The 23,840-nt window shown below is 34.2% G+C and overlaps 1 long non-coding RNA gene across 1 annotated transcript in view; it reads left to right on the top strand.

Moving 5' to 3' along the window:
• Nucleotides 1-23,840, top strand: part of LOC131857053 (uncharacterized) — a 58,952-nt gene that overhangs the window by 26,272 nt on the left and 8,840 nt on the right. The window contains exon 3 of the long non-coding RNA XR_009358474.1: nt 17,926-17,981. This is a non-coding gene — a long non-coding RNA (uncharacterized LOC131857053). The remainder of the gene's footprint in view (nt 1-17,925; nt 17,982-23,840) is intronic.

Genomic DNA, 23,840 nt, shown 5'->3' with positions numbered 1-23,840 from the left:
GTAATGTTAAAAAATATATTGATCTAAGGGAAAGAATCTAGGAGTTGAGCATGATTTAATAGATGTGATAGCATTTGTTCATTTAGTGCCTACACGTGTTGATTTAATGTCCAATATTTATTACAACACTACACCCATAGTTGTGACTTTAAAGTTGTTATTTTGATGATGACTACCTAGAATTGAATGAAACATATTCCTAAGCACTAAAAAGTGTTGGTGCAATTAATTATTCATCTTAGATATAATTAGACTTTACTTAAGTTTACCTAGGTACATGCACCACATAGTAGTTTGCATATGAGACAGTTAGAGAGATATGCATACATTAGGAGCGTGTATGTAGGAGAATTTCCATCTTTTATGGTGTGATATTGTTGTTACATTCCACCTTTGGTGGGTGATCCACCTCATATAGAATATTTTACTATTTCTCGTACCTATCCCTACCTACCCTTCAGAGATTACTTTAGTGGCGAATATTCCCCAATGGCGAATTTTTCACATCGGCCATGTCGAAAATGGCAAATATTTTGTATCGACTCGGGGTGGCCATGTCGCCAGAACATTATCAATTTTCGTCAAAGTCACGACCCGATCGCCATATGTTTTATGCAATTAAATGTTTCTATGCGATGATTTCATTAATACAATATATGGTGGACAGACGGTAAATTTAATTTTTTCGCCTACACTCTCCGAGGTTGCCTTAATAGATGACCTTAATTCGCCTATAGGCATATGAAGATTTGTTAGCCAAGGGGACCCAATTCACCCAACATCTTGCCGACGCGTGTCTCCATTCAGCCCAACTTTCACCAACTATATTATATTCGCCAATTATTTGGATGACCTATAATCGCCTCGAAAATTATATAAGTTGTATTTGGGCAACCTATAATTGCCTCGAAAATTACATAATTCATGTTATAGTTACGCGGGATTCACGAAATATTTGTATACAATATAAAATTCCCGCAGAATTCACTATATAAGGATTGGTATAAATACATGCAAAGATCAAATCTATCTCAACACAATTTGGTGGGTTCGAGGCTTTGAATTCTGATCAATAGTGAAGTTTTAGACCAAGGAAAATCATTGTTGTTGACTACATTGGCGACTGCTAGTGACCTAAAGGTGAGCGATCATATTTTTGAAATGGTATATTATACATTATAGTCTATTATTGCTTCTTCAACAAATTGATATTTTTTTGGTAGCCTTTATTTCGTTGGAGATGTCGAATAGGAAGAGGGGTAGGAAACCTGAATGTGGGAAAGGCCAGGAGAGGCCAACAAAAAGCAAAACTTTATCTTCATACTTTGGCATTGGAAAAGATTACGGTGAAAATCAAGAAAGTACATCATCACAATTACAAGTACAGAATTCACCACCTACACTACATGTTGAAGCCAGCAGCGACCTTGATATCTTAGATCAGGATGATCTTGAAGAAGATTATCTGGTAGATACCCAAGTTAGCCAGAATGATATCATCAACTTGGGTGATAATGTCATTGATGATAATGCACGGAAGGGGAAAAGAAAGGCCATATCAAAAAAGGGTGAACCACAATTAAAAAAGGATCGGGAGTGGGATATGTCAATGAGGAATTTTCAAATTAATTGGGAAAGTATCCATTCATTGAACTAGTGGAGAATCCAATTGAAGGCGAGCCTCTAGTAGAATGCAGGTGTAAGATTTGCACTTGGAAACATAACAAGGAAATTAGGTTGCAGCTAAAATTTGACACCATAGAAAAGCATATGGGTAAAGTTTATGAAAAACAAATGATAGACGGGGTTGAAAAATTAGTGATAAGATGGAAAACAAAGCAGGAATGTAAGCATGTGAGGAATACCGAAGAATGTTATTTTCATGAGAAAATACAAACGAAGCCTACTGAAGTTAAACGTACTATTGAAGCTATTTTTGGAAAAGCAATGCAAATAGAACAACTGAGAAAAGTTGTTCAGTTAAGCATTGTTTTTTTATATTTTGAGCAGAGGGCATGCTATGACAGATTTCCCATCAATTAGTGGTTTATTACACTTTTTGAAAGTTCCTAACTATCCTAATAGACACTGGTCAGTAAACAGTGGATGGGAATGGACAAGTTGTCTTGCTGAGGTTGAAAAAGAAGATGTAAAGGAAAAACTAAGAGAGTCAAACTTTATTACATTTTCTTTAGATGAAGTTACGGAAGTAGACAATACTTCATGGGTATGCATGCATGTTTATACTGTAGAGAATCATACATGCCGACCTCATCTACTATCTGTTACTAAAATGAAGGAGAGTGCGACAATGGAAATTTTATTTCAACTAGTAAATAGAAGTTTAATTGAATATGGAGGTATGGATGACATGATGGTAGCCAAAAAATTGGTTTGTGTTGGAGCAGATGGAGCTTCAGTAATGCAAGGTTAGAGGAATGATCTTTGTACAAAGATTGAAACTTCATTTGCACCGTACATTACTACAATTCTCTACATGGCTCACAGAATGAATCTAGCTTTTGGAATTCTGAGCAAGTTTGGTTCGGTTAAAAAAATTGAAATTTTAATCAGAGAGCTCTGCTCACACTTTTGTCAAAGTCCCAAGCAATTTATGGAATTTCAACACTTTGCTAATGGAATAACTGGTGGGAAAAAGATTCTCAAGGATAATGATACCAGATGGATCTCTTTCGATGGTCTAGTGCATCAAGTGTTTTCTAGAATATCCATCATTGATTGGACTATTTCACACAACTCGTGACGAATCAAATCAACCAAAATTTCTTGAACTTCTTCACAGGTTAAGTAATTTAGAGACACTCTTAACTTTAGCAGCTCTTCTACCCATGCTAGAGGAAATGAGGAATATTATGAAGTCTGCCCAAAAAAGAGCTTTGTATATTGCAGAATATGCTACGTTATGTAAGATGACATGCATGACCCTCAACAATCTCTATCAAAATCAACCAACACTATCTGATGAAAAATTTGTTAAGTGGCGGACATTCACAGATTTGAATAATCCTGATAAATTTTTACAAATCGGTGCAGACAGGGAGGTATGTGCCAATGTAAAGGGAGTTGAGATACCAATTCACTTCTATGCCACAATTGACCCCAAGGAACCAGGAAAGCGCCCCAGGAAGCAACTAGCAAGAGTTAAAAGGGAAGATTTTGACAAGATTGTTGAGACTGTAACTACTTCTGTGAAGAAAATTGCATATGATCTTTTCTCACAAATTAGAAACAGATTCCCTACTGACAACCTACTCAAATCCATGTCTATTGTTTTTCCTCAATATTGGAGCCTCAATAGTGTAGTTGATTTTCGAACTAAGCTACTGACTTTGATAAAATAATTTTGTATATCTAGAGAATTGAATGGAGTAACTATAAATGGAATATTAGACGAAACTCATCTTCGAGAGCAATCATCTCATTTTGCATACACTATGAAAGAACAATATGGAAAAATGGAGAACCCTCGCGAAGAGGGATCAGTAACAAGGCTTTGGAAAACAATAGCTGAGAACTCAATGTTGTGTGATTCAATGCCAGAATATGTGAAGCTTGTTGATTTATTTCTTACCATGATATTAGGTTCGGTAAAAGATGAGAGATTTTTCAGTGCTTTGGGGTTCCTAAAATCAAAGATAAGAAACAAACTAGACAAAAATTTGGAAAATTGCTTGAGGCTCTATACATCTAGGTATGATGTCCACACTTTTCCTTACGATAGGGCACTGCAAATCTGGAGGTCCAAATGTGAAAGAAGAGGTTTGGGAAACACTTCAAACCAAAGTGCTAGTCGGACTATTGACTCATGTACTAGACCTACTGGTAGCATTGAGATGCAGTTCGGTGAAGGTATGCAGACTCAGAGTGAAGAAACTCAAACCACATACAAGAATCAAGAAAGTTTTGAATTTGATGAGGATGAATGGCAACTATAAGAGATTGGTATTTATTAATCTTATTACTGTATCTCATCATTCATATTACAAAAGCATATGAATTTTTGCAATTAGAATTTAATATTGATTTGTAATTGTATTTTTCAACTTTCTATTTCCAGATTTAAAATAGCATAATAAAAAAAATATATAATGTATTTATTGATACATAGATGTTTATTGTTTATTTATACATGTTTGAGTCTCAAATCTGTGTGATACATTCCAGAACTATATGATACAATTCATTCAATAGTAATACACATGTTGAGAACTTATAATTTCATTAGTTCTTTCAAAATATAGCCATATGATACAATTCATTCAATAGTAATACACCAATCTGTGTGATTCTCCATGCAAATTGCAAAAGTGAATACATAGTTTCAGAATCCTTTGCAAATGACCCTAAATTCCCTTTTATAGAAACAAGAGAGCAACAACAACTCTTGTGTGATTCTCCAATGTCCATGCAAAAGTGAATACAAAGTTTCAGAACCCTTTGCAGATGACCCTGAATTCCCTTTTATAGAAACAAGGGAGCAACAACAACTTCAGGTCGATTTACAAGTTTGCAACATGTGAAGACTGAACATCAAAATCATAAACTCAACACAGATTTATATGGCCATCACAGGCCATATTAGCAATTTAACATATGCTACATGTTTGATGTCTCCTGTTCAAAAAATAGAGTTCAAAATTAAATATTAAATCATGCAATAAAAAATTAAACATAGATAATAGCAGTGCCTAAAACCTACTGATCAGAAATAGAGAAATGCATAAATGTTAAAGCGAGGGAGAATTTGAGAATACAAATTTACTGGCTGAAGTTTTGCATTGTGCATCATAGATTCATAGGCTGGATTAGCAAAATAGCAATAGCGAGTGCAGGCTGTTCATTTACAACTTCAGTCAGGAAAACCCTATGAAATGCTTTCTTTTTTTCTTTATTTGCTTTTGTTCTGTGTTCATATTTTTCATAGTAATCACGAAATTGAAAATCTGGGCTTGCTGAAGCAATTGAATGTTTGAAAGGTGACATAGGAATACCATAGGCTCAAGTTCCACTTATTACTATGGTTTTAACTAATGCTTGACTAGGATTACCAACAACAGTTACTGATCCTGTCCCACTCCCACTGACACTTTCATGTGTAGTTTTCATAATCTTTTGAGGTGTGTGATCTGTAGCTGCAAATGATTGATTTGTAGTGTCAACAACACTTGATATAGGATTCTCAATAGTATGAGATTGAGTATCTACCACTAGTGGCCTCTTGCGAGAGATATTTTGATGTTGCCCTTGTCCAACACCAAGAGAGCTAGTATCAATAGTAGTACCCATGCCAACCCCACCAATCATAGGGACACTTGAATGAACAATAATAGGAATACCATCCCCAGATTCCCCACCAGTGGCAGTGGCACTTGATTCATGAGCAATGGGAATACCATGATGTGGTGGTGGTTATGGATTTGAACCTGAAACAAATGTAGGTGGACCTTGAGGGTAATGAGTAGTACCTATCCATGATGAATTTGAAGAATCAAGTCCAATGACTAGTTTAACATGACCTTATGATTTTAACCCTGATGGAAGTTGTACTTAAAGTGGATACCAAATGCCCTCTCCTCTGGCACCTAGACCACCACCTTCAAAACCCTTTTTTCCCACAATGTTTGCCCCTTTGCTATATTTTTCTTTCATGGACTCATTGACTCCACCTAATATTTTCGAGACTGTAGTAGTTGTTGGAGGGGGCTCAACCTCATGCTCATCATCATCTTCAGTCCTATCATGCTCCATATTCCACAATTTGCTAAACTCTGCATCCTCATCGATACTCTCAAATTCTGCACATGTCTTTGGTTCACCGAGATTCCTCCTTATAGTTCAAAAATCATTTATTTTGGTTTGAGTCCAATAATTCTCTTTACATTCATGCAAAATTGATTTGGGAATAGATTTCTTAGATGGATTAGTAGATTTTAGGTAGAAATTGTAGGACCTCCTATTTTGGATTCCCTAGCCCTCCTCTGTTGTCCTTTGTGTGTGCAATGCCATAATTTGTGATGAAATTTCTTCTGTTGAAATGTTATTGTCAGCTGCAATTTTCTCCATCTATTTTTAACCTCATCCCAGGAGTCCATGTTTCTAAGCTTTTCTAGCAATGGTTTACTTTCATGTTGACATAACGCTGAAGAGTTCCCATTTTTCTTAAGCCTTGCTTGAACTACACTGATTGGATCATACTGCCAGATACCCTCATCACCAAATTTAAAAACTATCAAAAAATCATGTGCCACATTGAATGCTTTTCTCTCAAATGTGAACCCTGCACATGAGAAAGGCAAGGAAGGAAATATGCTCTTCTTTTGCTGACCATGGAAGTGCCTATCTATTCTCTCCAATTTTCGTACATACTCTAAAGCAAATATCCTCTCTGTCACATGTATTGGAAGTCTGTATGGTTTTACTTTTGATCTGTAAAACCTTAGCACAGTGAATTATTCCATGAAGAACCAGTTAGCCAATTCTATTTGACTTCCGAGTTGAATGCAATCTCTACAAGACACAAGCAACCTAGGCATTGGAGTGCTTGTAATTTCATTATACATTGGTGCCAAAAAGAAGTCTACAAAATGGTTGTAGTTCTTTCAGTTATCATGCATCCTTATCTTTGGTTTCCAATCATATATTGGACACTCTGTTTTCTACCCAATCTTCTCATCAATCTTATAGCTCACAATTTGAAGCTTGTTGGTCTTGAATATTGCACGATACTTGGATAGAAGGAGATAGAACAAGTAGGATGAGAACCTCAATGTCTTACATGAACCTTTTTTCATCATTAGTAATTATTTTTGCATGGATTTTACACTATGCTCAATAAAATTATATCTTACTAGCTGACCTACACAATGGATATTATAAATCCTTTCAAGAATGCTTGCACCCACTTCCCTATTATTTTCCAATCCCAGGCCAAACGACAAGGAAATAGTATCCCCAACCCATGGAACAAAAATGTTAGAATCATAAGGAGGCTTATGATTCTGATCCAACACAATACCAGTACCACTCTTTATTAGAGCTTTGATAAATGAATCTCTGTGACTTGGATGGAGACTCTCATAATTCCATGTCATCTTTTCAAGGTCAATTTGGACATTTGAGTTTTGGGCTTCAAATCCTAGGTTCAACAAACGAGCAAATTGTCCCTCGTTTATGGATAGAATTTCCTCTTTTGTATTTTATTGACAATTGCTTTTTTATCTTCATCATAATTTTCAACGCAGACCATGAAAAAATTAGGGCAAGGGAATACTTCAGGTAACACCATGCTTCCCAATCCAACATCCCATGATGCAATTTTATATGTTCTTTGTTGTAACATTGGCTTGAAAACAATAAATTTTGCCCTGCATGGATCTGTCACCTTACTAGACAATGCATATCTAATATCTATGATACGCTTTTCACCATGGATAGCAGGGTCATATATATCATGGTATTCATCAGTGAAACCTGGTGTTTTAACCAGTTTGGTTAGGTACATTTTGTTTTTCACTTGGCTTCTTGTTGAACTACTGCTTCCGGTTTTCCCCATCACTATTATTGTTAATAATTCAAAATAATGCTAGATAAAAACTTGAAAATGCTAACCCTCAAATTGGACCACGAGATTACCAGAAGTAAAAAGGGTGAGATGTAGGTGTTCTAGATTTTGCCCAGAATTTCTATTTCACTAGATTGACGCAGAGAGTCTTTGTTGGAACTAGCATTCCTCAATCTAGTAGTTGTTTCTGAATCTCCCTCAATTTATAGGTTTGTCCATGAAATGAAATACGATTATGATTTACGAGTCTCTTATTTTGAAAGCTCTTAAAAGTAATACCTAAAGGGAAAAATATCTAGAATCATGTTGTAATTTTATTAATTACTATTAATAACTATTCAATGTCGAAGGACAAAACATTCATTACTTCAGTATAAATTCCGAGGACATTAAGAATCATGTTGTAATTTTATTAATTATTATTAATAACTATTCCATGCCAAAGGAAAAAACATTCACTACTTCAATATAAATTCTGAGGACATTAAATATAATGCGTTCAATTCCGAGTGAAGTTCTCACAAATGATTTCACTTCCCACATTCAAGCTGAAATCCACCCTAAGTCGTTGATCTTTTCTCATCCAATGGACGAGGGACCAGGATACCTATTGTGACTTTACAAGTCTGTTTTTTAAGTCTGTTTAATAATTTTAAACTTCCTCTTGAAAAAGAGCTTTATAGACTTAATTATATTTAATTAAATTTAAAACATTTCAATTCCAGACGAAGTTCTCACAAATGTGTTCACTTCCCACATTCGGACCGAAATCCACCCTAAGCCATTGATCTTTTCTCATCCAACGGAGAATCGTACCTGTTGTTAGTTGTCATTGGTCCCATGACTTATGCTAGTTTTCAAGTACGTCACCATACTCGTGTCACTTTTTGGGTCTGTTTTTTAAGTCTGTTTAATCATTTTAAACTTTCGCTCGAAAAAAGAGCTTTATAGACTTAATTATATTTAATTAAATTTAAAATGTTCAATTCCAGGTGAAGTTCTTACAAATGTGTTCACTTCCCACATTCAGGCCAAAATCTACCCTAAGTCATTGATCTTTGTTCATCCAATGGATGATGGTACCTATTTACAGATGTAGTGGGTCCCACGACTTCTGCCATTTTTCTGGCATGTCACCATACTCGTGTCACTTTTTGGGTCTGTTTTTTAAGTCTATTTAATCATTTTAAACTTCCACTCGAAAAAGAGATTTTTAGTCTATAGACTATAGACTAAATTATATTTAATTAAATTTAAAATGTTCAATTCTGGGTGAACTTCTCACCAATGTGTTCCCTTTCCACATTCGGGCCGAAATCCACCCTAAGTTGTTGATCTTTGTTCATCCAACGGACAATGGTACCTATTTTTAGATGTAGTTGGTCTCATGACTTCAGCCATTTTTCTGGCACATCACCATACTCGTGTTACTTTTCGGGTTTGTTTTTTAAGTTTATTTAATCATTTTAAATTTCCGCCCGGAAAGAGATTTATAGTCTATAGACTATAGACTTAATTATATTTAATTAAATTTAAAATGTTCAATTCTGGGTGAAGTTCTCACAAATGTGTTCACTTCCCACATTCGGGCTGAAATCCACCCTAAGCCGTTGATCTTTGTTCATCCAACGGACGATGGTACTTGTTTACAGATGTAGTGGGTCCCACGACTTCTGCCATTTTTCTGACATGTCACCATACTCATGTCACTTTTTGGGTCTATTTTTTAAGTCTATTTAATCATTTTAAACTTTTGCCCAAAAAAAGAGATTTATAGTCTATAGACTATAGACTTAATTATATTTAATGAAATTTAAAATGTTCAATTCTGGGTGAAGTTCTCACAAATGTGTTCATTGCCCACATTTGGGCCGAAATCCACCCTAAGCCGTTGATCTTTGCTCATCTGACAGACGATGATACCTGTTGAGAACTTGAGTGTTGTCAGATGTCGTTGGTCCCATAATAAAGACATTTAAATTTTAAAGATGTGCAATAGTTTGAGATAACTATTAAATATGATTTTAATATTAGTTGTAAAAATTTGAATTTCAAAAATAGTATAAAACATGAAACTTAGTTTCTAGAATAAGACAAATAACTAAATAAAAATATAAATTTTGATATACAATTTGAAAGGTAAAAGTTTAATATAAAAGGGAAAACACTCAATATTAAATCTAAAATATTAATTTAAAGTTTAACAAAATTCTTTGAAAATATGTTTATGATATATAATTTTTAAAAATAGTTTAAAAATATATATAAAAGTGCAACATAAATTTAGTGTATTAATTTTAAAAAATGTGTACTCCTCAACCTATTAGGGCGAGAAAATTTGGAAAGTAAAAATGTCAAGGTGGCGATTAATAGTTATAGAAGGAGTTGCCTGCGGCAAGTCGCACGAACGGAGGAGGGGAGGATGGCAGGAAATCTTTTTCTTGATCTCATGGCATTAATTTCTTATCGTACACATTCATTACCCGACCTATACGACAGAGGCAGAATTTATTACCTTTTGATCTGTGTGCCAGTTTTTGCTTTGAAGTAGAACAAATCTGTAGTTCATAGCTTTTGTAAGACATTTTTTCCAGGAAGTGCTTTTAAAATTACAGGTGACCATGGAGGCCAATTTCACACTGCAAATGGACAATAAGTTGGTGCCCTTTTTGGGCAAAGTATATGATAAACGAATGCAAAGGCTGTTCAGGTTTAAGAGAGGAGAAGTTGTGGGCGACAACTTGACTGATGCTTGTGGAGGAGGTGGCACATATCAGTCACTGGTATCGAACTAACATGGACATTTTCTCTCTGATTCTGGTGTGGGCCTGTGAATTTGAACTGGAGGTGGAAAAGGTAAAACTCACATTGGTCAAATTGATTGATGGGGATTTTTTGATTAACCTGGATTCAATCTTAGAGTGGGTGGTGTCGAGAGTTGGCATTCAAATTAAGGAAGGGGACGACCAGGAGGAATTGCTTCCTTTTATTCATGGCCCAGAGGATGAAATCAAATACCAGTGTCGTGAACGTGCCTGAGTGGGGTGGGAAGTGATGAAACTCTTTGTGAAATTAACCAGGGTGGATGAAATCCTGAAGGCTTTGCATGTGGTGGCAAGGATGGAGGTTGGTAGGGAATTGAGAGATAGGGCCAAAGAAGGAAGGGCCATACAGCTACTGGCAAGCTTGGATGGCGACCCCGATTTTGGGTACCTAAACTGCATTCCAAAAATGAAAGCTGAAGCGACAAAAGGGAAAGAATCGACCTCTGAGGAGGGAAGGGACTGAGAGGAGACGACCCAAGGGGAGAGTGAGTGAGTGGCCTATCATCTAGTGTTTTTTAATTTGCTTCCAAATGCTTTATTACTGCTAGAACATTGGTTATGGATATCCAACAATGAACTGGTTTTTTGGTCTACTTGCTATAAGTTGTGGAATGGTTTTCTCTCTATCTTCGTTTATGCATGAATGGTTGCAAATTTTGTATCTTGAAACTTTTGAATTAATAGAATGAAAAAACCTTTACCGATAAACTTTGGTATCTTGAAACTTTTGAAATTTGGTATTTCCAATGACTATATATTTATAAAATTATAATCAACCATAATCAATGTACAAATAATTAATGGAACGAACTGAATTTTTTTTATAGCATTACATAAAAAAGATCACAGTATTAAATTTATTTCCATTGTTTAACAAATAATTGAAATAACGTAGCTCATATACAAAAAGCATTTGAAAGAAATTAATTAATAAAAATGAAATAGAATTATAGAAAGCATTTTTATATCCATAAGACTATAAGAGGCAAACTGGAACAAACTGGAATTTGAAAAATTATCATTAATATTTATGCTTTGGAAATTTACAATTTTTTTGTCTCAAGTCTGAGACTTGAGTCCCTCAAAAACTTAAAAGACAAACTGAGTGAGCCACTAACCCTATTAGGTTTCGAGGACATAGGAAAAAAAAACTACTAGGGGCCCAGGGGGGTGGGGCTAGGGCACAGGTAGTGGATGGTTTACAACTTTGCATTGAGAATCCGACCCTCCTTCCATGTAGAATTATTTAGACAACATAGGCTGAGAGAATTCTTCAAGCCAATTGTACTTTGGAAAGTCATCCAGGAGCAACCATTTCCGGAGGAAGTCCCCACCAATTCATGTCCATTTCCTATGACGCATCAAGTGCTCCACATTTAGGTTCACGAGAAACGGCTGCCTGGCCATTGACACTCTTTGGTTAGGGAGAAGAAGCTTGGTTAATTCACTTGCCCAAGAGATCCCCACTCCTACTTCTGCAAGGACAACAATAGTAATGTCATCTCCAAGGAAGTCTTCGTTAAAAACCTTCCTCAACAGCATCAGTATATCCACCTTGTCTCCTCTGAGGTCAAGAAGAGACGCTAAGAAACAAGATGTAATGTTTGTGTTAACACGGTATCTATTTTTGTTTTGGAGAAACTCTCTTCCCAGCACCATTTGCACAACCTCATTGATGAACAACCCGACCTCCTTGCAAACACATTGGAGGGTTTCATCCTTAAGGGAGCCCAGAAAGGCCCTCTGGTCCTCTGCAGAAATGCTTCTCAAGTAGATGGGAGTGTCCATGTTGAAAAAATAGATTAACAAATTAAACAACCTAAGCCTATAAACCTAAACCAGAGGAAGAATTTAAATATCGTGAGCTCTGAAGATTTATCTACCAAATGGCAAAGGCTAATTGAAGATGAAAGACATAGAGATCGTATATAAATAAAGCTCTTGATTGTAATAATTACTTCTCTAACCGTATTAATTGCTTTAAATTTGGAAACAACTCAAAACTAGTACCAAGTTGGCAAGTACCACATGGGAAGTCGTGGGGATAGCGTGGATTACCGTAAGTGAATAGATATATATTAAATGGTTGAAATTATCGATCGTAATTCGTGAGATTTGATACGTGTCTATTGAATCCAATTCCATTTCGGGCACTTTCTCATAAGCTATGTTCCGTTCAAAAAATTGGGCTGAAATAAAACTTTAGCCATTGATCTACGATCATCGAACAGTTTAAAATCATTGATAGATTTTAGGTATGTGTCACCTTTCACGTGTCAAAGAGGCCACACTTATTGATACATCGTGCAGAGTCCAAATTCAATGTGATGTACTAATGTGATGTGATGTGCCTTGTCTATTAATGGCAATGAATTCATGAAATCACCAATAAACTCTATATTTTTCCATAAATAACAAAATATTCACCAAAACAAATTCAATAATTTTCAAGCAGTGGATAAAAATCGCCAATACATTTAAATAATTTTTCCTTCGGAGTAAATTTTTTCGCCCATACAATTTATATATTTGTTCCTTTTAACAAAAATTATTCGCCTCCTACAATATATATTTTCCCCATAGAACAAGGTATAATTCACCAGAAATTTATGGAATTTTCGTACCCTAGAAAAAAATCGCCAATACAAAATACATTTTTGCCCTATTTTGAAAAAAAATTTCGCCATCCATATGAAAAATTTCCCCCAAAAATAATGTCTGATTCACCAGGATTTTACACAGTTGCCCTGGGGTGGTTTCTTAAAGTTATCCCTGCTACCCTTGCATCTCATTGAGCCATATGTCATCATTGTGTTCTTTCTTGTCTCTTAGCCTTGTCTTTATATGTAAGTTCATCTACATTGTGTGTAACAACTCTTGATGATCCAGTTGATTAGTATTTTCTATTGATTAGAATATAATTTACTCTTATTAAATTTATTTGGTCTCTCTATTGTGATATTCATTGTGCCCTAGATCTTGGCCATTTTCATCAAATTCTCACATGGTATCAAAACCTATAGGATTTTATTGATTAGTCTTTTTCGAGAGCTTTTGGAGAGTTTCTTTTTTAGATATGGGGAGATGCTCATTTTGGGTGAGTCTTATGGCAATTTGGACCTCGCGGTTGCTTTCGAGTGCTTGTTTCCATAAAAATAAAGTATAAATTTGGCCTATTTTAGAGAAAAGTGATTTTGGGGTTTGGCGAAACTTTTTAGACTATAAGGCTAGTGGTATGGATTTTTTTTTTTAAAAAACAACGATTTTTTTTTTCTGTGAAATTATATTTTAATTTCATAGCTTTTTTAATAAAAATCATTGTAAAGTTTTCTTTTTTTGTTGTGGGGGGGGGGGGGGGGTGCAGCATGACCCCTAACACTCGTACTGCACTTTAAAATTATCTACAGGGACTGTTTTGGGGGCCACTGCACTCATTTTCCGGCGAATCCACTAGATGACGACGCTTATTCCTCCGGCTCTCGTCCGTTTCCACCTCCTTGGCCCAACGTCGTTGCTCTCACCGCTTGGTGTTGTTGCTTCCACCACTCGGTTGTAGACCCTACTGCCTCGACTCCTTGTCTTTGCCACTGGTCCCTGCCTCTGCTAGGCAGGGCCCCACTTCTTGCAAGTCACCAGTGCTCCGCTGGTCTTCGCTTTGCTCCAACAGCATCAGCCCCGGCTCATGCACGGGCCCCTCCAATGCTAACCTACCTCCACATGGTGTATTCCCATTTTCCACACAGACAGACCAAGCGCGACATGGCATTTTGTGATTTTGTAGGCCTATACAATCAACCGAGCACATCATTCATTGATTCAGCACACCATTGGTGCACAGTCAGTCAATACATCATCTTTCATACGGTGCAAGTTATTTGCCACATCAAGGGCCACATTGGCGCTACGCATTGCATAGCAGCGTATGGTCCTCCCACCTCTACCTGGCACATAGACCTGCCATATAGTCTAGTCAGCAACACATCAGCTTACAATCAATACCAAGTCATTGTACGAACAATACAGTCATCCCTCTAGTCGCCAACCATGTCATCTTTCCGTATGGACCATATGCCACGTGTCATATTCTAATTTGGCCACATCAGCAATCCATATTGTATGGACATCGACATGTGTAGGGAGGCAAAAAAAAATTTGACAGCTAGATGACCATCAAATTTAACATGACAGATTGTTGACTCCATCATTTTTCAAATTTTTGAAGCCCCCTCTCATTGAACTTTTTGATTTTGCAGTTCAACTTCAAAAAGTTGTATCTTGCTCATTTTAGCTCTTTTTTGGTGCATTTTTTTGGGTTTGGGATAATTTTCATGCTTTTGGCAGTGGTGGAGGAATTTTTTGATTTTGATGGACATATTTTTCATAATTTGCAGTTTTTGATGACTATACCTATCTAATCTTGAATTTTGCAACTTCAAAGACTTCGTTTGGGGTCATACAACCTCTTTTTCAAGTTTTTTTTTAAAGTGTATACAATTTTGTCTACTTTCATAATCTGCCATCGGTTTGCAGTGATTTTGAGTGAAATTGTACTTTCAGTATTTGGTCGTATTTGGCCTATTTGGTAATGTATAATAATTTTTAGTTTTTTTGTTTTATATGTATAATATTTTTATATTTTAATATGTCTTATCATTTAAATATTTTTTAAAAAACTGAAAATATAATTAAGTAATTTTATGATATATATATAGATTAGCGCATCTTGTTGATCACGATCCACATAATCTATCTTAAGCAGTTATGTCCTACTTTTTCGAGATAATAATCTATCTTGTTATCCTTGTGTAAAATAACATCCCGTCATCGTGTAATGTGTCAATAACTTGTCATGTTATCTAGTAATAACCTTTGTATTATATGGAAATTTGGTCAATAACCTGTCATGTTATCCCTGTGTATAATAACCTTTGTATGATAACGTCGGGTCATTCTGCTGTGTGTCAATAACCTGTCATGTTACCCAATATTAACCTTCATGTTATACAGAAATTCTATCAATAACCTGTCATGTTATCCTGTGAAATAGCCAAGGCATCACTATTATGGCTCCAAAAATGCCAAATTGTACATCGTGTTATTGACAACTTGGGAAATCGTAGTCATTGTTTGCAAAATCAACGATGTATAACGTGCGACTAATTTGCGTGTTATGCACACCATACTGTGGTTTTGGAGCCAAAATAGCTTTATCGCTCTGTAATTTTTGAAAAAGTCAATAACACGATTTTTATTTAATTTAAAAATGTAGATTTTAATCATTATTATTTATTAATATTATTTTAATTTTATAAATATTTTATTTAATATTTTTATTATTTTAATTAAATATATTATTATATTATTTTAGTTTTATAAATATTGTATTATATATTTTTATTCTTTTAATTAAATATAATATTATATTATATTATTGAAAGAGGCGGCACTTAAGTTTTATTTATTTTTAAAAAATTGCTGGGATGGGACCCCGCAGCCCGTGGGGTTGTGGCTACTCTAGCTCCAAAACGGACCTCAAAATTGATGGTGTAAAACGTACGACTAACATGCATGTTAGTCAATCCGTACTACCATTTTAGAACCAGAATAAACGCGTCTGTGCTGCTGAGAGCCCCCTCCTAATACTGGTTGCATGTTTCCCAAAGTGGACACATACAAAAGTCGTCAGAGGTAGAAGGGTAGGCTATAGGGGCATTCTTCATGCTCCATAGCCAGTGCCAAAAAGGTAGTCGAAAAAAATAAGGAAAAACAAAGCATAGACCACGGACACCATGAAACACCAATGGTAATAGACGTAAGAATTTAAATAAATAAAGCAAACAAACACTAAATCGCAACCTTATCAGCTCACAGAACCAGGACAGACACTCTCGCCTGTGCTAACTCAAAACATACCGCCGTGCCTTAATCAAACTAGTTCATATTAAATATTAACTTATTAAGATGTTACTATAAAGTTAAGAAAAAACAATAGCAGTATCTATGTAATCTAATATTTTTATTTAAAAGTTAAAATGACAAATCTCATGCGTTGTTTGAAAAGAGTAACAGAACGTATAAAAAGGTAAATAGTGTTACTTAAGTTGGAGGCCCGCTCCTCTGTTCTCGAATCAGTTAAAAACCTCACTTTAAAATCAGACTTGATGTGCGATTTGACATAAATACATAATCCCCAGCTCAGAAAAGGACGACTTTAACGCTTCAAATCTAATATGACAACAAAGATTGATTCAGCGAACCTTAGAAACACTCTTAATTTTTGTAAAAACATTTTAAGGGAAAGGATTCAGTAGTTGAGCGCATTCTAATTCTTGTGATAGAAGTTGTTGATTTAATACCCCAATACTTGCTGATTTAATGTCCAACCTTTGTATAACATTGCACTAATAGTTGTATAAAATATACCATTTGTTGTGAAAAGTAACCAATCATGTGATGCCACATCAGCTGCACAAGTATTGGGGCCCTTTTGCACACCTATTGGTCTCACTTTTTTGGGGGGCTGTTTTGGACACCTTGGCATAAAGCATATTGATGTGGCATCATATTTGATGATGTGGCCTTGAAACCTTAGTTATAAGCAGGGGACTTGCCAAGTAAGCTGCTATAAAAAAATCGAAGTGATTTGAAATTTTCACGTAGGTTTTGAGAAGCCCCAAGTTAGGGTGCACATATTAGTTATGTTTCAAATGAAAATTAAAACATAGTAGTTTCAAATAAAAATTAAAACATAAAGAATAAAATCTTTTATAATAAAATTACCTTTTTATCCATCAAATTTAATTATTTTTTATATATTTAAAAAATAATTAAAAGTGAGTATTTGTCTTTATAGATTTGAAATAAAAATAGTGTAGATAAATAATTTATTGTGTAGCTGATATTTATAATGAAAGTTATACACATGCAATTGAATTGAATTTTGTAAATGATATTGAAAATTATGATAATGTTATCATTTGATTTATTAATTGATCTTGAGTTTGATAAATTTATGGATGAAATGTAGCTGAAGTTGTGTCTAGATTTATAAATAATAATTTAAAAAAAAATATTGTAAGAGAAATATAGTAAATATTGTATGACTATATAGAGCAAAATCTTAAGAACTATCTACATCTCTTCAAAAATTGAAAGAGACTTGTCTAGTTGTATACAGCAGAATGATAATGAATATTTAAGTGTCCTTGCACAGAGTGGGTCCACCTCCCCAATTTCTTCCACACGGTTTCCATATCCAACTAAAAGTTGTCGGCCATGTTATTATTGACTGACTGTGTGCTCTTTTTCTCAGAAAAGTCTTTCGCTTTATTCAGTAAAGCATAATCTTCTTTTTTAAGTAGATGAAGTGTTCCCTAACAAACAAACTGAGAGTTTACACCAGAAACTCTGTCAATAAACGCTGGGTATACACGAGTTAGAGACTAAGTTATGTTCAGTTTTGCTTTGGCTATTTAATATACTTTTTCCTTACACCATCGTCATCTGTGATTGCTGCAGCTTATCCGCACCAAGGCCCCTGAGTCATAACAGCTTCAATTTGCGACTGTCTTCCGGTAAGTTCTTTCTTCAATCTAAATTCTGAAAAAGTATACAAGTATGCTTTCTTTTCCAAAAATGCCTTTCAATGCTGTTATCAATTTAAAAGAGTCTATTCTAACCATAATTATTTATACTTCATTCATATAATACACAGTTAAACAGATCGTTTTAGAGATATCGTCAATCGACCATTAAACTATTTCTAAATCTTATTAGAAATGAAGATAAAGCTAAATGTAAAGATCCAAAGGGTCACTTGAAAGAACTTTTAGAAAATTGTGTAGGAATAACGTATTTGACTGGTGCACTTCCTAAATGGGAAACATTGTTTTGAATTGTTGAGGTTATGAAAGTTTAGTTTTTGTAAATTAGTTTTATAGTGGCGTAATAAAATGTTTAAAGTTTCTGAAATAAATTTTATTTTCATTTTTTTTTTATAATATTTTAAATTTTAATATCGAACCATCTTAATGAAATAAAGAAATAAGTAAATGTTTTAGTGTAGGAAATTTTATTAAATTTTATTTGTAGATAGTTACATTTTTTAAATCAAACGTATTTATGAATTTCTATATAATATTATAAATCTTAATTTTGATCCATCTTCATGAGATAGAGGAATAAAACAATGTTTGAGTTTAGTTAAGTCTATTATATTTCATAAATTGATATTTATGATTATATGAGACTAGGAATGGAGAATAATGAAGATGTTAACACGAAGAGATAAAAGAGAAAGCTAAAGAAATCTTTAGATCAATGAAGGGAAGTATTACAAATAATCAAAGATAAAATTACATATAGATATCTAATTAAGAATTTTAGAGGATCATATATAGAAGAATATGGTATCAGAAACTAGACCATGGTTTGCAATAGAGTCTTGGACTAGACCATATTAAGCAACATGGTTCTAGATTAAGCTATGTCGTGTATGTTGACTAAGTGGTATGACCTTATCCTTTGGTGAGATGACCTTTAGAAATTTGTAAGGATTATAACTACTAAACTTGCTCAAAAATGTGGTTTTCATAAGAAGATTATTGGGAGTTGCCTAAGATAGATGGAATGCCTTTAAAATGTCCCCATCCTAGTGTTGGTGTGAATAAGGTATTTATCCTACCTAATTCACCTAATTGGCCTTATTCACACATATTCACTTGTTAAATCTACTTAGAGGTCTAAAATATTTCTAGAAGTTCTTAGTTGTCACGTGATCTTACCTTATCATTTCTTTAGTTGTCTTATGTCATAGTATTAAGCCACTTGTCCAATCCTTTGCCTCACCTTGCCTTTAGAAGCAAAGAACCTCTTACATATTGTAACACATGTTATATCAGATTGTATTCTTATCCAATAGTACATCTTCTATTATTTCTTCTCTCTTATCTTTGTGGATGTTATTTGGTATTTTAGTTCAAAGATCTTGGTTGCTCACTTTAACATGATTTTATAGCTTTGAATCTACAAGTACCTTCGTTTAGAAGAGTTTCTACCATCAATTTTTTCTAAAGATAGATTGTTGAATGTTTTCTTAGTTCCGCTTGCATAATGTGCAAAATATGAATAATATGATCAAAATTCCTTGTGATAAATATTATGCTTTAATTATGAGATGGACAATTGGCAAAAGAGATCTATTGCAGTAAATACACAAAAAAGTGTTGATGTTAAATCTGGCCATTATTTTCATCATATGCTATAGTGTACTAGAGAAATCTTATGGCCATATTTGATAAAATATAAAAATATGTTGAGAGAACCATTTTCTTACAAAAAAAATATTTCTTTTTATTTGATAGATATTTGCCCTCATTAGCGGAGCCTTTATTTATTGATGTTATATTATTAAAGTTTCCTTTAAGTTATTTTAATTGAATGGCAGTTGTTTACACCCAAGACTAAGAAACCAATTCTTTATAAACACATCCCTGTTTGTACACATCAACCCATATTGCCCTAGATTTGATATGTCTAAAAATTGGAGAGACCACACAAGATAAATGATTGGTGGAATACTACCAAATGAACCTCCAAATTTCTCCACATTTATGGTTAACAAGTAGCCAAGTTTCATCACCGCTTATACAGGGCCCTACCTTGGATCTTTGTGAATCCATGGTTTCCTTGGAGGATTAATCCTTTAGTCCTATATTAAAAAATGTTATTTTCCAAGCTTTGCCACTATGATAAGTTCATTAACAACTATACTATTAGAGGAGCTAAAATTAAAATTTCATTTACATTAGCTTAAGATTCGTGATAGAGTTTCTAAGGAATTATTTCTTGCTTGTGCTTGCCATACCTCTTAAGCCATAAAATATCAAAGAAGGTGAATATTTTTTATTTAAATATTGATATTCTATTAGGATTTTCTCATCACTCTAAATAGGTTTTTAGAGGTCAAGATAATGCTTTTTAATAAGGTGATGCAATTTGGTAGTCCTTGAGACTTGTTGTTTTTTTAGGTTTTACAATCAAAATGATTGTTTAGTGTATAAATCTTCACCAAAGAGCATCTTTGTGAGATCGTATATCTCCAATGTCAAATTATTGACTTTTTATTTTTCTATTGTTGCTTCTATAAAGATGATTTTGATAAGCTTGTAATTGATTCAATGCATAGAGGCATCACACCTCAAGAAGTTATAACTCTTATAATTGTGTAAGCCTATAGTATTCATCATCAATAAGATTAAGGAAAGATATTTGTACTATTGGTAATTTCATATTGGTTAGCAAGATTTCTTTAGATCTTTAAAGGCTAGGAAGTACTAGGTGGCACCAGTTGGAGTATAGATACTAATGTGGTTAGCCCATAAAGTAGGATGAAGATGGAGATTCCAATCATAGTTATCTTCATTAACAATTTTATAGTGCACTTTGAAAAAGGACTTATTTCTTGCATCAACTTTCCCATTACTTTGTGTAATACAATACGGATCATGATGTTGGATATAAAAAAATACATAGAGAGTAGAACATCTTGGTTTTTGAAGGATTTATCATTATCCATGACAATTGCTATGGGAATTCTGTAGCAACAAATGATATGATGGAGTATCAATTTAGCTATTCATTTACTAGAAGTATAGGTAAGAGGTATGGCTTCAACTCATTTAGTAAAATATTAAGTAGTTGTGATAATGATTTATGGCCATAAAAAAGGAATGATGAATCTTGCCAACAAAATTTGTTTGGCTTTATGCGGTTATATTTTTGGGCAATTATTTTGCATATTTTTGTCTCATTTTGGGTACCTTTAACTAGTACAATTTAGCAAACATTTCTTTTTGGCATTTAAATTATTTATTCAAAAGTTTCATTTCACCAATATTTTTTTGGCTTATAGTGTATGGTGGTTATGATAATTGGAGGTCTCAGTAGTTATTAGTGGTGCAAATATTTTATATATTTGTGTTGTAAATTGTCTTTAGGTTTTTGTTGATTGGGCAACACATATATTAGCGGCATTGTTTATTGTGGGAGTCTGCAAATTTTATTGTTTCATTGTAGCTTTCTCTTATGCATGTTTAGTGGTCGTATCAAAGTCACTCTCCATCACCATCTCAGGCTCCACCTCATCCCATGCCAAATAAACTCTGCATCACCATTAGCAACCAACTTCCACCTTCCACTTCAAATTTATTTCACTTCACCGCCCATTTTTTATTTGCATTCATACTTCTTGTATTATATATTGCTATCAACCCATTCAAAATTTGGTCATCGTATATAAAACATGTATTGGCTCAAGATCTGAGGTTGTGGGGCCATTTATTTCATTGGAAGATTTCATTTGATCAGTCTGATCAAACACTTTGTTTGGTTGATTTCATTTCATTTAGAGTTTGTGGTATTTATTGAGTGTATAGTTCAGAACTACAGATTTAATAGAATTTGTTTAGACCATCGGTATTTAATGCCTTTGATGAGTCATTGGCTAGCTTGTTTCTCAATCCGACCATGCAAAATTTCAATAGTTGACCTTCATCAACCAATATAATTCAGTGGTTGTAGTTTACTAGGAACCAAGCATGTACTCTGCACTTTTCTTGGTCACGATGGTAGTCTTTGCTTCTTATTTGATGACTTATTATTTCCCATTTGTGGCATCATACCTATTCAATCTTTGAGTGGAGACATTTATTATGGATTTTATATCTTTCTTCACATTGGCTAGTGCATGGATATTGGTACTTGATGTTAATTCATTTTGGTGGAGGAATTTTTAGCCTAGAAAATATTTAATCTTTCTTTTTTATTTTTACCTTTTGAAGCAAGTTGGTCACATCAATGACTAGGGACTGATTTGTGCAGGGCTAATTTGGGCCCCCATTTTGTTTCATTGGGTTTCATATATGCAATTTTTTTCCACGGAGCATATTTTGGACCTGCAAAGTCAGAATTCCATTTTGTTTCATTGGGTTTCATATAGGCAATTTTTTTCTATGGAGCATGTTTTGGACATATTCAAAGTCAAAATTTTGTTATCCATATATTTTTGGAAAGCTAGTTCTACCAACTTTGTACTCATTCAAGTCAATCCATCCGAATTTGTCATTTATTAGCATTTTTTGTAGCTTGAATTTAACCCTTCTATTTGCACTCCTAAGCTCTAATTTTAACCATGTTGTTTGATTTCCATGATTATTGTGGCATTAAAAAGGTATTGAGGAGCTCTATTCTTCAGTCTATGCTCTTTTTCTAGATCCAATCCCAACTACTATCTATTGAGTTTTTGCATTCTTTTGAGAATTTTCTTGATATCTTTGGCATTCTGATACATGGAGAGGTATAATTTATTGGGGGATTCATTTTTTAATCACTTATCATATTTTGAGGTTTATATGATCATTGTTTCCTTGAGTTTTTTAAGAATTGTGATAGTTTGCAATAGGTTCATTGTTTCATCTTTCTTTGATCATCTTGAAGAGGGAGAACTATAGACAGTGGACTAATGACATTAGCACTCATCTTAGACAACATTATTTGTTTTCATATTTATATAATCTTGTTCCCTTTGAACCGAGCATGCCCCATCAAAAATTGCTTGAAAATGCAATAGGGATCATGTCTTAAGAGCCATTCTTTTGCATCTAGATGATAGCATTGTGGAGTCTATTGTTTATTTTGAATGTCCTCATTCTCTTTGGATGCACATTTGGGAGTTACATGGAGATATTGATATTTAGCCATTTCTAGATAATCCTATTTCAAATTGTAATGTGCCTCTTCATTCTTTAGAGAAGTTGCTCCATGATTGCATTGATACTTTGGATTCTTTTGCCACTTCAATTGATGTTTCTCCAAATAATTCTAATTCCTTCTTAAGAGATATTTGATCTACCTTCACTTTCATTGACTTCTTATCTAGATTCATTAGTTCAGACTTCCATCATTCCTGATCATGAGGATCATCTTTATCTTTTTTACTTGGCTAGAGTACACATTTCAATATTTCCACCTTTGGAGCTTGTTCTACATTATTTTCCACATAGTTATAGTTTGTCTTCTTCTTCTTTGATTGGGAAGTCCCTAATTGGATTATGGCATCATTATATCATTTGGACAAGGAGACATATGAGTAGTTTTTATAGCCATTATCATCCTTCTTCTTCTTTCTACATTTTATAACATATCTTGAATAGGAAGAATACATGCATTTATACATGGTTATACTTCTTCCTAAAGGGAGACAAGTTGTTTGTAAGCATTGGATCTTGTTTTGTCTTCAAACACTTAGCATTCTTATAGGAAATTATTCATTCTAGGGGGCTACATAGTCTCTCTCTTTCCATCCTATGGGGACACTAGCAATTAGATTCTTGTGATAGATGTAGTTCGTGGGGGGTACCAATGTTGAGACCTCC

This window comes from Cryptomeria japonica, chromosome 7, assembly GCF_030272615.1.
Source record: "Cryptomeria japonica chromosome 7, Sugi_1.0, whole genome shotgun sequence".
NCBI classification, from domain to species: Eukaryota; Viridiplantae; Streptophyta; class Pinopsida; order Cupressales; family Cupressaceae; genus Cryptomeria; species Cryptomeria japonica.
This window is presented reverse-complemented; position numbering and strand designations above follow the sequence as displayed.